General features: G+C 35.7%; 1 long non-coding RNA gene across 2 annotated transcripts; it reads right to left on the bottom strand.

Moving 5' to 3' along the window:
• Positions 1 to 8,183: 8,183 nt before the first annotated feature.
• LOC120537016 lies at positions 8,184 to 12,496 on the bottom strand. 2 transcript variants are annotated; one of them, XR_005635248.1, is made up of 3 exons: positions 12,449 to 12,496; positions 8,901 to 8,970; positions 8,184 to 8,370 (listed from the first exon to the last, which is right to left on the bottom strand). It is a non-coding gene; the product is annotated as an uncharacterized LOC120537016 (long non-coding RNA). The 2 variants fall into 2 exon arrangements; XR_005635249.1 differs by lacking the exon at positions 12,449 to 12,496 and adding an exon at positions 11,890 to 11,961.
• Between the last annotated feature and the right edge of the window lie 578 nt (positions 12,497 to 13,074).

The following is a 13,074-nucleotide window of genomic DNA, read 5'->3' as shown; positions in this document are numbered from 1 at the left end:
TGAGATATTAAAACATTTTATTGAATCTGTTCTGATAATTATTGTCTTTTAATTAAAATAATGATTATAATTATCAGAAAACATAGCCATTTTAATGTCAGCATAAAACCAGGCCAGTAACATCTTTGTGAAATAATATCAGCAGTTTTATAAATTCCAGAATGTACACCGAAAGCACTGGCATGAACTTCCTTACAAGTATCCTTTGTCTCCTAAACTCAACAAATAACTTTCATATTCCTCCTGTTGCCCTGCTTGTCTTTTTTTGATAATAGTAAAGGTTATCCCCATGAAAAAATTATATTCACGCAGCAATTAATAATATGGTTATAATGTAAAACACTTCAAACAAACCTGCAAAATGTACATTTTCTTTGTTTAAGTTGACTTCTTCAATGGATCTAACACTCACAACATGGGGCACAACACACATACACAGATATCTTGTAGTATTGTTTTAATATAGCCTTGAAACTTGTTAGTATCTGTCCTCTATCCAAGACACCCATTTACAAAAGAGATTTACAGGCTTGGGCCAGAAGACAAAAAATGAAACGGAAAGAAATGCCAATCTAGTGCTTGCCACACTGACGCTCGCTCATACTACTACAATTTAAAAGTGCCACCCAACCAGATGCCAACTCTTTCAGGTGGGTAGTGAAACCTGGAAAATGTATTAATGGATACAGGAAAAAAGTTGAAAGACTTATTCTGACAATGACCATGTTGGGGATTGTTGATCTGTGAAGTGGCAGTAAAAATAAAAAAAAATTTAAAAAACCTGATTACAAAATATTTCAAGAAATCTCAAAAGGTATCTAATGATTAATTTATGAAAACTCCATAGAATACTAAAACATGTTTTTCCTTCAACAGTCATGCTAATGTCAGAATTTCTGTGTTTTATCACCTATACTTTGTGCACATATTGAAGCTGTTTTATGGAAAACGCAAGCACACAAGTAAATAATTATCAGCGGTTACAATTTAAATGTATATTTGCAGTATATACTGTACTGTATCCTGAAATGCCAAATTAGAAATGTGAAGATGATGAAAAGTTATTTTTTGCTTAATATACTTTAAACAAACTGATCACAAAATTTCCTAATCACTTTGATATTGTTGGTACCCTAGAGTGGCACATATCTTGGAAGAAGTCCTATCAGGTTTATTTGGATTTTAAAAAACCTAAATAATAATAATAATAATTAATAATATAATATCTTACATTTATATAGCATTTTTCTGGCTACTCACAGCAATTTTCATAGACATACTTAAAAAAAGACAGTGTAAGCACTTGATTTTTTTTTTAATTAGTGGATGAGTAAGGACATAGTAGACAAAAAAGTGATATAGAAGACTTCCTTCAATCTCTTTAAATAAACTGTGGACAGTTTTGTAATTCCAGTATTAATTTACAAGCAGAAGACAGGGGGCACACATCTCTACAGCATAGACCAAGCTGTGGAAATAAGCGTCTCCTCTGCTAGAAGGGATTAAGAGACACACTCGATATGAAAACGTTATAAAAGACTGTCTGATAGGCTTATTAAAGAGACTGTGCACAATTTTAACTGCCTGGTGTTCATTTTATAATGGACCACAACAGATGAGGAATGCCACAGACTGCTATAAGTTTTTAAAATACATTTGATGAGTTTTAATCTCCCATGAAAAACGGTGCACAGAACTCCTATGTGTTTTATAGGATAATTGCACCTGCTGTGAAAATGAGATTCCTCTCCAATGTACAGGGGGTGAAAGGGTGGGTGTGATAGGAAATTTATTAATTAATTAATTTATTTATTTATACAGAACTATATTTCATTCCAATAGTTTTAATGACTCACATGGCGGAGGTGAAATTTGAGTTCAACAACAAAACTTTTCCCGTGGATTTTTCCCCCCTTTTTTATTCCCAGGAAAAACCACCTGTGTAAATGTTTAAGAGCAAGCTGTCACTTATAGCATGACAATGGATTGCTACATTTATTTTAACGAGCTGTCTTTTAAACGTCTTTGTAAAGAGTTACTGGGTGTCGAGCAATGTATTTTTATTGATATTTTACTAAATCTTACTATCCACGTTTCTTTGTTGATGAGCCCCGTTGAAGAATTTTTTGGTAACAGAACAGTAAACACGCCAAAACGACTGAAAACACAACTGACGACTGGTATTTTTCGATATCATTTTAACAAAGTTTACTGTCCGCCCTCAATCACAGACCACCCCAGTAAAACGTAAATAGCGTTTAATATTCCTGCAGCCTTAGAACGCAGACATCAGGACATCGCTGCGCGTGCACGTTTACTAACAGATATGACAGCATTTTGCACGGAGCATGCGTTAAAACAGATTGATTAAGATCAGCGATTTTCAACGGTTCACATGTTTGCCGTAAGATTTTTTAAAGCAAACTAATTAAAAACTTATTTCATGAAATATGACACAAAATACGTCCACGACGCAGATTCTATACCATTTTATATGATTTTTATATCATTATTTTATTAATATACATAGACTATGTGTGAACTATAAAGCAATACATGTATAATTTCGTGCATTTTAACCAGCTGACATCTCTCAACTTGTTAAAATTTGTATATTATCAATTTTTATGAACCTTTACTTAAATAATCCTTCTATATAAAAGCGGTCGGTTGTCCTTCCGTCCCGTGAGTGTTACGCAGGCGCGGAGTTTCACACACGCCCCGTCCATTTTGCAATGCACGATGGGATTTGTAGTTTCGTTTTCCAGGTAAAAGATGATTTTCTACTCCAGACTGTGCGATATCTTCTTCTTCTTTCTTTCTTACTATATGAAAGCGGTCGGAATTGTCCTTCCGTCCCGTGAGTGGAAAGCGTAGCGGTATTCCGCTTATCACAGACTTACTACTTGCAGCTTGCGGTACGAAGCGACATGATGTGAGCAGAGTTCTGGCGCTCCCATCGTTCCCTTGCTTTTGTGCGCGATGCGCTGGAAAAAGACAAAATTATGTCTCTGGAAATAATTAATGTTGATGGAGTACAAATGCCTCACCGCGTAGTAAATATCAGGGGGGTTCAAAAGGTCGACCTCAATATAGAAAAAAAGTTTAAATTTCATCACAAAAATATCAGAAACTACGAGTATTAAAGTAATACCGCTCAAATGCAATATAACCAAATTAATGAGTTTGTATAAAATATCAAATTGATCTACATATTGAATTGCCTTAAGAAGTGGTCAATGTAAAAGTCGGTCGCCTTAAAAGGCGGGTCAGCCTAGTATACACATAAATAATGTTTGTATTGCGTGTGCACCTTGCTGTTTAATTATTTTAATGAACTGGTGGGGTTGTCGAGCACATAGTGTCCCCATTTATACTACACTACGCAGCGGCTGAATTTGATCACGCATTCACACGTATAATAATAATAATAATAATAATAATAATATTACTACTATTATTATTATTGTTATTAATTCCATACGTTTTTATAGTGCCTTTCTTACTACTCAAAGCAATTTGTAAAAATACATAAATAAAATAACACAAAGGAAGCCCCCCGGACACAAACCAGTAATCATTTAACTGCCAGTCAGCAATACCACCTCTGCCTCTTAGATACGCGCATTATAATTTTGAGCACTACTTTTGTTATTTTATACTGTCATAAACAATTTATATCAAAATGCTTTTTAAAAAGCCAATTTGAAGCAGAGAGGGTAAGTAATAACTATTTTCTTTTGTAAGTCAATCAAAAATGCTCAAGCCTAAAAAAAGATCGTCCTGTCAAAATAAGAGACTCTTTCACCTTGTTGACGTGAATCATCTTTAAATTAAATGCTGCCAATAAAGAAATAATAGAAATCACCGCGCTGCTTTCTAAATTTGACGAACTAAAGTTTTACTGGGTGAAAAAAATGATCGTCCGTGACAGATACACTTAATAAGTAATGTGTGCGACCCACGATGTGTGAGTTTGAGTGTTTGTGTTGTGTACGTGAGTGTGTGTGGTTTTCTCAGTTTTACAATAGAAACAGACATCAGTTATTTGTGAAGCAGGAATATTCTGATCATTCTGGTCCCTGATCACTGATAAACATTCAGAAGAAACAGCGCTATTCCAGTGTTTTCCTCCATAACATCCTTTCAGCAAACAGGACTAAGTTCCTTGCTGAAACAGATCGCCTTTTAATTAAATGCTGCCAATACGGAATAACAGAAATCACCGGGCGGCTTTCGGTCAATGATACACCAGCGTCTGTTGAGGTGAAGAAATGGGAGGTACTGCGGTTGCTATCAATGCTTCCTGGTAACTCAGCTTTTGAGAAGAATCTGTTTTATGGGGTGAAAAAATAATCGCCCTTGACAGATACGCTTAATCAGTAGCCTAGTACGTGCGACCCACGATTTGTGAGTTTGTGTGTGTGTGTGTGAGCGTGTACGTGCTTGTGTGTGGTTTTGTTAGTTTTACTATAAAAACAGTTAAACATCAGTTATTTGTGAAGCGGAAATATTCTGGTCATTTTGATCCCTGATCAATATTTAAAGAAACAGAGCAACTCCAGTATTTTCCTCCATAACATCCTTTCAGCAAACAGGACTAGGTTCCTTGTTGAAGCAGATCGCCTTTTATTGAAATGCTGCCAATACGGAATAACAGATATCACCGGGCGGCTTTCCACTAATGATAAACCAGCGTCTGATGAGGTGAAAAAATGGGACATACTGTGGCTGCGATTAATGCTTTCTGGTAACTCTGCTTTTCAGAAGAATCTGTCATGGGTGGAAAGAGAGGGAGCGAGTGAGGTGGGTACAATGAGCCGGGGCGAGACGGAGCGAGGCGAAGAGGCGGGTATCTGCGCGAGTGTTTTAAATAATGAATGGAAAAAAATACTTTGAAATCGAGGCCCCCAACCAAGAGGGCTTACGAAACAAAACGCGACAGACAGGCATATGCTACTTGTATAAAATGTGCACAATAATTACAACAGTGTTGAAGCAATGACGAAGTGAAAGGGAGATGCTAAACATGGGTGGCCACGTTGTGCCTGTCCATAAATCTCAAACAATGTTTATATCTGAACCGATCTATCTGAACCAATATATATATCAGAACGGATGTATCTGAAACGATGTTTATATCTAAACCAATCTATTTTAACCAATATATATATAAACCCGAACAAGTTAGCAAAACGAAAAAAAATTGAGGCAATAAGTTGCCACAAAAAAATTAAGTTAATTAACTTAAAATGTTAATTTTTCAAGCCTATTTTTTTGAGTAAGTGACTTGTAATATTTAACTCGGGTTAAATTAAATTACTGCATATTTATACTCAAATATTTTAGTAATACGTAATAATAATTAAAAATGTTATTCTCAGATCAAATTAAGAAAGTGTAACTTAAAAATTTTTAATTAAAGCATTGCCTATTTCGAGTTATCTAAACACAAAATGTATTAGTTGTACTTACACCTTTAAATAAATAAAACTCAGGCATGTACTGTTATTCAAAAGTTTTATTTGAACATTCACTGCAACATTAATAAATTGCTATTATAAAAATACATAACATACACAGACATAGTGCAACAGGTTACATAAAATAACATATCCTTCTTTAAATTTTAACCCTTTCTAATTCTTATGGCTACCTCTACATCAGTGTCAGATCAAATGTTCTGGATTACAGGATTTTAGTGTTCCCAATTGTGCCAATATGCTACAGATTCTAACAATTTTCAGACTGAAGAACAATTTAATATGTGTACATCTTAGACTTCCTCTCATCTCATTAAGAGTATTAGATTTGAAATTGTCTTTTCAAGTTAAGAAACTTTAAAATGACACCAACAATGGATGAGACTACAGGCAGCCATGAAGTAGTGCATGTTATTTGAATTATATTACATATTAAATGCACATATTGTTTATGAACATATTAAATTCTTCCAAGTTGAACAAAAAAGTGAGCTCAGTACACTGGTTCAAACTCAACATTTGTGGTGAGACGGAGTGAAACAGGCAACATTTAACAACTACTGTGACTCAGTATATTACATATCAAACTAAGTGCCAAAAGTGCACTTTTTCAATACAATTCTTTTAAGGCTAGACATCACTTTCTCAGATCAGTTTTTAGGTATATATCATCAAATCATTCTTTAGAGTCTGCAGTCTGGGTGACAATTTGCCATCTTCCAAACTAAGCAAAATCTTTTGAAAGAATTCAAAAGTGTTTGTTAGTCCTTTGGGATAACTAAGATGCAGAGCATATATGAGACTGAACATTACCACAAGGGCATCCACAAACCTGGGAAGAGTAATTACAACTTCACTTTCAATAACAATCAAGACATTTTCAGATTGGTAGTGAACTGGACTGCTGGTGTTGTCCCTGTTCAGTGTAATAAGGGCCATAGGTGCATTCACAAGCTCTGCCTCATCAATGTCCTGAAAGAAATGGAAACACAGCTATTTCACAATCAATAACTTAAAAGAATACACCATCACAAGCAGGAAGTTTAAAATCTAAAATGTGTGATATAAGTTTATAACCAACCTTGCATGTCCTCAAAAATCCAGACCAATCCTCTCGCAGAAACACAGGAAGTGCATGGAGAACAGTTGTACGTTTTGTGTGTATATCATGTAATTCCTAAGGAGAACAGAATTGTAGACAGAATTACATTTTATTGTATAAATTAAGTTCAGAATTTAAACACCAGCTAAGACTGTCTAAAGTGAAAGTATAACATAAACTAAACTGAACTAAATAAGAATTAGGCTTAGTTTTTCATTCAAACTGTGTCCAAAATATGGTGACTAAACCAAACATGAAGCCCTGCATTGTGATCCAAACAATATTACCCTCTTAGCAGCAGCAAATAAAGGTGTGGTCAATGGCCTAACCCCGAAGCATCCTAAGCATTATGTGGGCCATGAAATACACATGTAGTGATATTCTGTAAAAAGACAAGTAGCCAATGATTTAGCACTTTACTCAAAATAAGATACATACTGGAACAGCATTCCACAACAGCAACTAATAACACACATACAAGTTGGCTAATTAAAAGCTCATATTTCACTTCTGTAACTTTGAAATAGGCAGTGTAGTACCTGTTCGTCATGGACTTTCAAAATGCCAGCCAAAGAATCTGCAATCTTTCCAGTTTTGGATGCCTTCTGCCTAAACAAGGTCATCAAGCGTGGGATGTGACGATCAAGCTCTGCATAGAATATGTTGCGCAAGTTCTGGTTTGTGATCGCTGGAATTCTGCATACACCTATGTAAACAGTAATAGAACATCAGTACATATTAATTCAATATAAATATTATTTTCACAGAATGGGGCATATAAGCACTGGAGCATCATTGAAACAGCAGATAAACCATTTTACCTCAGACTCTATGCAGAGCAGGCCAGAGGTCCAGAATTTCTTTCACTGGTGGGCTGAATTGGATGATGGTCTGTCGTCTCAGGGCAAATGTGGTCTGCATCATCCTTCCAATCAGAGGTAGATTTCTCTCAGTCTTCTTTAGCTCTTCAATGATCTGTTCCCTCAAGCACTCAAGAGATGTGGAATTTTCTCCCTTGGGAAAGTTGGGCAGAAAGTTAACCTCTGCACGCTTGGGTCTTTTAATACCAGAGTGTGGAGATTCATTGTCAGGATTATTTTGGCTTCTTTTGCCAGCATTTATAGAGACTTCAATGCATCCTGCCCTTCTCATCTTGTTCCTGTAATTGCCCATTTTAAACAGCAGGCTGTTCTTCCAGCCATTCCATCCAGTGTTAGACCCTGCTTCTTTCAAACACGGATGTTTTGTGACAAGTGCTTCAGCTACAAATGCAATCTGTTTGCCACTTGGGTAAGCAGAGAAGCCATAGATAGTAGATGCAAGCTTATCCAAAATATCATGTTTTTGGTCTCTTGTCAGTTTAAGAGGTCTCCCAGTCTTCTCAAACTCTGCATTCCCTTCTCTAAGTTTTAACTCAACATCAAAAGAAAACGTAGGAACTGGAAACAAATCCAAAGGCCATCTAGTTAAACGTTCAGGGCTTGATACATCTGACAGTATTTCAGTAGATGCAACAGAACTAGAAGAACTGAAATCTTCTTCAAATGTTATATGCAAAACTGATTTTTGTGGCAATTCTTTGATGTCAACCAGGAGGTAAGTCTTCCATCAAAGTCTGGATCTTCATATTGTAAGGTGAACTGAAGATCCAATTCCATTTGTTCTTTTATAATCTTAATCAGTGCATCAACAGAGGCTGGCCGTGAGCTGAGCTTTAATTTGCGTGCATGGTTTTTCTCAACTATCCGAAGAATCATCGTTTGTGAGTCTTCGGCTGCCATTGTACTATAAATTTATCAAAGAAAAAATAAAATAATAATTGAAAGAGAATTTGGTAGTTTTTAAAAAGGCACAAGTTATTATGTACAGTATAGCCAGAAATGGTATAATTTACATTATCATCCACCATGGAATATCTCTCAGTTCTGCATTAGTTTTTCATTATAGTATCAAAAACTAACAAATACCAACACTAAAAAGATAATGTGACAAGGAGCACAGTGTCAGGAAACAAAGATGCATATGGCAGAGCAAGAGCTGGTGAGAAGAATCTGATCAACTCTACATTGGCAAATGCCAGGTTATTGTGTGTTGTATAGTATTTATAGAGTACATTACCAAATAAATATCATGAGCCCCTTCATTAGTGAGGTTAAGGTCAAAAACTGACAAAGTATAGCTTTTAAAGATTAAGATAACTGAAAAAAAAAACCAAAAAACTCAAATATAACTCTGTATTACAAAATATGATGCAGTTATATAGAATATACACTGACCACATTAGAACTGACCAAACAAAAGTTGCAATTACTTACTATTTAAGGTTCCTAATCTTGCTTGAGTGGTATGAATCTTTTTGGAGTCAACAGCAGCAAACTTTCAATTCTGTATGCAGAAAAGGTGACTGTATCATTGAGATCAGAGAGCAGGTGAACAGACAAGCCTGTGGGTGTGGCTGACAGCTCATAACAGTGAAAATGTTCTGAATACCATGAATCAAAATCATTACAAAGAAAGCAAACTACGTGGTTCACTATGTAGAGCTCAACAATTTTGGTAAATTTCGGCAGTCCCCCATTGAATCCAGCAGATACAAACATCCCACAGGAGTAGTCTGTGCCATCAATTGTCACCATTCTGGTACTGTAGACTGTGTCACTATCTGTTACATCCCTTAAATGTAACTGAGCTATCTGGGGTAGTGATGACACCAAAACCGAGTCAACTCTTGATATCTGTATCTTTGGCTTGAAAAATGACGGTGCATGAAGATGATATGCCATCATGTTTTGATGTCTAACTGCAAGTGTCTTCAAAATGTTTCTAAAATTGTGCACATCTTGTACAGCTCTTTTAAAAAAGTGATGCTTAGCCTCAAACCTCATGGTCCAAACATGCACAAGTGGTCCAAAGCACTTTATTAGATCTGGATAGTGCTCCAAATAGTGATGTTTAGGAAGCAGCCTACAGTTAGGGAAGGCCTCTTGCAATGCCTGCCTATGATCACTGATTTTGCATTGAAAGTAATCTAACATTTCATCGGTGAATGATGGGCACAATGCTAGTTCCACCACTTCCTTTAGATCCATCAAAACTGCCCATATAGCACTACCTTCTGGCACAGCACTACCTACAAACAGTGGAAGCATTCTTAGTAGAGTGGCATTTTCATGTCCATTACCTCCAATTGTTCTTGAGAGAAATGTTTTGGGAATTGGATGAGGTTTATCAGATTTATCAGTGTGCTGGTATGGGAAGGATATAATCTTTTGGTTTAAATACTCTAAACTGAAGTACTTCAACTGGATCAACTTTTTTATGCAAAGAGAAAGTTCAAAGGAACAATTCCTCCAAAAGATCATGTAGTACATCCGGAGGAAACCCTGTGATAGGATGGAAGTACTGTAACGACTCACGCAGGACACATTTTCCTTTCACACCAAAATGGCTTCCTAATCTGTCATTCTGTAACACAGTCTGTACATGAAGGTCATGACTGCCCTTGTTTCTTGCAGTAAACTGACCTTCTCTGACTGCTGTGTTTTGAAACTGTTCATTTGTAGCCATACAAAACCTGCAGACATATTCTGATCTGAATGACTGTAGAAATCCACCTAAACCATGGGCAGCTAGATTGTCAGCACAAACACATAATATGGTGCCCTTTATATTTTGACCAAGAGATTCAATAAAGACACCATCCTCTTCCAAAGTGCGAATATCACGGACCAATGGTGCAAGTGCTGCTGAGTAACCATAATTCTGGAGGTCTAACACTTTTACTAGCAAAGCTAGTTGTATAGTGTGCAATGCTGACCTGTATTTTGGGGGCAAATTGGCTAGGACCCAGTATATTGCACAAAGTTTGTGAATTTTACGAGAAGTCCCAAGAGGGTTAGCAATTTCAAGATCATCAATATAAAGCTGAATGGAAAAGCTGAGCTCTTCTTTTGAAAGTAAGATGTTGTCACAAAAATATGAGCCATCTTGGTATGTCTTATAATGGTTAAGGTCGGTGTTATGTTCTCTGATCTTGCTGAGAATGTCTGTTTGTTTAAACAACTCCTGAAGCATTGGAAGAACTGGAACATACATTATTGTATGACCAGGTTTCTCTAGCTGATACTCAACTGGCCTTACAAATGGGTATCTATTCTCAATAAATGTTCTCCTTCGTTTGGAAGACGACAACTCTGCACCTTCTAAAGTAGAACTAAATAGAATGTTTGAATCCATGACTGCTTTGACTACTTCATTCAGAGTGGATTCTGTAACATTATGACCACACCTCAGCAAAATGTCATTAACTGATGACTTTATCAAGGGCTGGGACAATGAAAAAAATTGATTCAAATGGTCAACTATTTCTTGAGTACCTATGTCTGAGACATGAAGTATAGACTTCATCTTTAAAAATAAAGAAGCTAAATTAAGCTTCAGTTGATTTCTTAGTTTGTCATAATTATCACCCTGTTTGTCATAATCATCCTGTATTTCTGTGCTCTGGGAAGACAACTCCTCCTCCAAAGCACTTGACTCTTTAATGCTGATGATGCCACTGCAGAAATCTGATGGAAGGTTATTTTGATGTACTCTACTTTTATGAGAATTAAATGAAGAGTACACATTTGTACTATAGTTACAGTCCCTGTATGGACATACCACCGTTTCATGGTTTTTTAAATGTCTTCTGTAGTGACAGAGTAATGCAGATTCAGAAAATGGTTGCTGAAATGTGCACATAGGACAGCTGAATACTGCACGCTCATTGTGTGTGTAACTGCTGTGTTCATGATATCTTGACAAATGAGTTTTCAAAGCATTCAGTGTCTGAAATGTGCACATGCAATTATCATACAGGCATGGTAGTGGGCTGACTCTTGAAAAATGACTGTGCTCCAGCCTATAATGTTTAAATAATTGGGTTCTGGAGCTCCAAACATCTGAACACAATTTACAGCCCCAAGCCATTCTAGACACCACAGCATGAAAACAAATTAAAAAAGATTATTTTTGAGTGTACGTTTTTGTTATGACAATAATTGTCAAAATGAAACAAAGATTCTGAAATTTACAATTATTTTTAAAATGTATCAATGTAATCAAATTATCAAACCTGTTCACGTAAGCACTGGCAGCTCTGTGGCTCAGCTGAACACGAGTTGATTCTGTTTTAATGATTTTAAAACAGTTTCTGCAATGTTTTCAACTGCACCTCACTGAAATACGTAAAATATTGAAACTACCTCAGTAGAGAATTCAATCCATACCTTGTAAATACCATTACTGCTGCAATATACACACCTTCATTTCAGATCTTAAAAATACATAACCGGTTAGCAGGATCCACTTCAGTTCGCATCGGAGCTTCTCAAAATGCACGCTCCACTTCCAACAAGTATTTAGAAAATGTAGAAAAAAAGAAGAAAATCAACGAGCTTTCGCGCTTTCAAGAACGACACCACACCACCTCGCCACTAACATCTAATTCATGTCATTAAGTACCACCCTTTGAAAGTCACAGCGTGTTGCTGGTAATAAGCCACTTATCGATAACCATAAAGAAACTTTGAACTAGTTGCATTAGCGTTATAACGTAACTTACGTGATACCGTTAAAATGATAGAATAATTTAGCAAGAGCCAAAAATTAGCGAAGTTTATTGGCTGTTCATCCACACTTCTTCAGCTTGTCTTTTTTCTACCACAGAAATATCACGGAGCTATTGCAACGACAAGGTCGTCAGATAAAAGACACATACATTCAGTTTTGCACAATGGACTCATACATATCAACAAACTAAAAAGACAATGGTTATTTTTTAGTTTATACAGTATTATATATTATTACAATAAATACTTACTCAGCGTTTTTCCGTCTTTCTTTCCCGCGTCGCAGTGGTGGAGGCGCATACAACAGACGTAATAACGCAGACACATTAACGTCATAACTCGAGAATTCACAGTGAAAGTGGCTTTATAATTCTGAGTATAAGATACTTAATCCAAAACTAAGTTGTACACCATCAAATAAATAAAGTTTACAAAACTCAAAATTATATTGCCAGTTAGAACAACTTTATTTTTAAGTTAGTTGAACTTTTAATAAAGATTTAATTTTACACAAGTTAAAAGAACTAAGTTATTTGGACTGCAGGGTTTACAGTGTATATATATATATATATATATATATATATATATATATATATATATATATATATATATATATATATATTTAAACCAATGTATATCAACCAATACATATATCTCAGCCAATGTATATATTTGAACGGATGTATTCAAACCAATGTATATATCTGAACGGATGTATCTCAACCAATGTGTATACAGGTATATCACAACTGATCTATGCACACCAATTTATATATATCTCAACCAATGTATTTAAACCAATGTATATATCTGAACCGAAATATATATCTGAATGGATGTATTTAAACCAATGTATCTGAACTGATATATATATATA

The sequence above is a fragment of the Polypterus senegalus genome, chromosome 10, assembly GCF_016835505.1.
Source record: "Polypterus senegalus isolate Bchr_013 chromosome 10, ASM1683550v1, whole genome shotgun sequence".
Lineage (NCBI taxonomy): Eukaryota > Metazoa > Chordata > Cladistia > Polypteriformes > Polypteridae > Polypterus > Polypterus senegalus.
The sequence above is the reverse complement of the archived record's forward strand: the minus strand, read 5'-3'. Positions and strand labels throughout refer to the sequence as shown.